The 2,409-nt window shown below is 40.6% G+C and overlaps 1 pseudogene; it reads right to left on the bottom strand.

The window, feature by feature from the left end:
• Positions 1-534: 534 nt before the first annotated feature.
• On the bottom strand, positions 535-1,712 carry LOC101706422 (polyhomeotic-like protein 1 pseudogene; annotated as a pseudogene).
• Between the last annotated feature and the right edge of the window lie 697 nt (positions 1,713-2,409).

Raw genomic sequence — 2,409 nt, 5'->3', positions numbered from 1 at the left:
AATGCTAAGGGAATAGGTGATAACAAAAAGAAAACTCTGAACCACAGCTACCATGGGATAATCTAGAAGGAAAATGATGAATATCAGAGTTTGCTATTTGTGTCACACAAGCTGGAAAAGTCCAACCTCTGCCTCTGGGGAGGCAAAACCTGCCTTCCACTCATTCTTTGCCTTATCATGCAACATACTCCTGGGGAATTGAGATCCTGACAAGATGCTCCATTCCAGGATAAGGCTGGGCCACCCTAGTTCACTAGACTGTCTCTTTTATAAAGATTGTATAAGGATATGTGGGAATGGTGAGAATTGTAAAAATTCAAAAAATAAAATGAAACCTAGAGAAAATGTCAAAGCTGCCACCACATAGCACCAGCAACCAATTCTTCCACTTCTCTTTTCTATCTCAGTAATCCCCCTACAGAAGGTCACATAACTGAAACAGGTCTTTCTTCCTTGTAAAGTCTGCTGGTTCCATTTTATAACCCAGACAATGTGGAGTGTCTGCCTTAGCCTTGTTTGTCCAAGAGGGTCACCTTAGGTCTCCTTGAGGACATTTATCTTGGCACATATCTTAAGGACAGGGCCCAATTTGATGTTCATGGTATGCATAAGATGTTTTTTAAATAATAAAAGGGCCTATCCATCAATCTCCTGGAAATGAAACTCCTCTATAATCTCTTGGCAACACTGGAGAGAAGCAATAAACTCATATGCCTCCACTACACTCCAATGGCTTTGATTACTGGTCAGGAACCCGCGGTTTATGCCATATGATTCTGATGTAGGTTGAACTGTAATGGTTCCCTAGGTCATATTCTCCACGTCCACCTCTTACTGACAATGGCCCAGGAGATGTAGGGGAGAGTGCTTTATCGTAACAGGAATTATCTGAATCCTTGCTACAGTCCTCTTTACCTCAGTGGCCCTTCCTCTGGATCTTGGCTCAAGTAATGTCAGAGGCACTGTGCCACTGTCTATCCTTGTAAACACAAGCATAGTTGGCTTCTTGAAACACCTTAATTTTTTTCTTCTTCAGCTGGAACTAGTGTCTATAGCTCACATTGTACTTCTTGGCACAAGTCATGGAGCAAAACCTCTTAGAGCCACTAAACTTCCTGGCAGTCATACATCCCACAGTACTTGTACTTCAGGAGATTTGTCTTGTTATCTAAATCTACCCAAGGGGCCACTTGACCTTCATTCAGCCTTGTTGGGAGGCTGGTCTGTAGTGGCTTCTTAGACTTCTCAATAACTGAGAACAACCCAATGGAAAACATTCTGCTCCTTCCTGGATAACAAAGCTTTCAGTGATGTACATAAAAATCTAGGACTTCACAGTAACCTACTGGAGTTTTGAGTCTCCCATTTGCCTGGACACCATGGCTAGCATAGGAGACAGTGCTGATGGGGCAGGGAACAAGGCTACTAGTTCATTGCTTGGGGTATTAGCATTCACATTGGCCAATGGTTCAGCTTCCTCTGATAAACTGCTCTTCTCCTCCATGACCTCTGGGCTCTGCTGCTGGAGACGGCCTTGATAGGAAGCACTGAACCCAATGTAAAGGCCTTGTCTTTTCCTCTTCACACTTAGTTTTGTGTTTCACAGCCACTGTCTGGGGTTTACCCGGCAAGTGTAGAGACTGAATGTAGAAGGTGGCAGGGACCTGGGCTAGCACAGGTGAAGAGGTGGTGGCCATACCCCTTACCACATGTCACTGCCTCCATTTTTGTTCTCATTTTTCTAACTTTATTTTTTTAAATTACAATACTAAATAAATATATGTAAAAAAGAAATTTAAAAAGGTCAAAGTATATAAAACGGCAAATATGAATCCCTTCACCCATGTTGATTCAGACGCAGGTTCTGGGTTTGGGAAAAGTACACAGGTGTATTCATTATGTTATTCTACATACTGTTTTACATTTGAGCTATTTCATTAAAAACTAATTTCTTTCCCTTTCTTTGCCAGAAAAGCAGCTCACATTTTGTTTTGTACACATTTTTCTAGACCATTTTCCATGTGTTCAGATGATGAATATACATATATACAAGTGCAGTTATTTTTCATACTTATAGAACAACACTAAACCTATTGTCCTATGATTTTTCAAAAATATGTAGACTTTATTCTTTTTAAGTCTAGAGAAAATTGAGTAGACAAGTACAGAATTCCCAATCACCCCTTTCCCTCCTATAATTAACATCTAGCTTTGGTGTGGTGCACTTATTACATCTGATGAGCCAATATTGATTCATTATTCATGCTGTACATTCTATGGGTGTTGCCAAATACAGTCATGTATCCATCATTACAATATCACAAAACGTAGTTTCATTGCCCTAAAAATCCTCTGTGATGGGTTTATTCAGCCCTCATTCAACTTTGCCCATGGCAACTACTGATCTTT

The sequence above is a fragment of the Heterocephalus glaber genome, unplaced genomic scaffold, assembly GCF_053883595.1.
Source record: "Heterocephalus glaber isolate CG9 unplaced genomic scaffold, H.glaber_assembly_v1.0 deba00001472, whole genome shotgun sequence".
Lineage (NCBI taxonomy): Eukaryota > Metazoa > Chordata > Mammalia > Rodentia > Bathyergidae > Heterocephalus > Heterocephalus glaber.
Note: the sequence above shows the minus strand (reverse complement) of the source record. Positions and strands in the feature narration are given on the sequence as shown.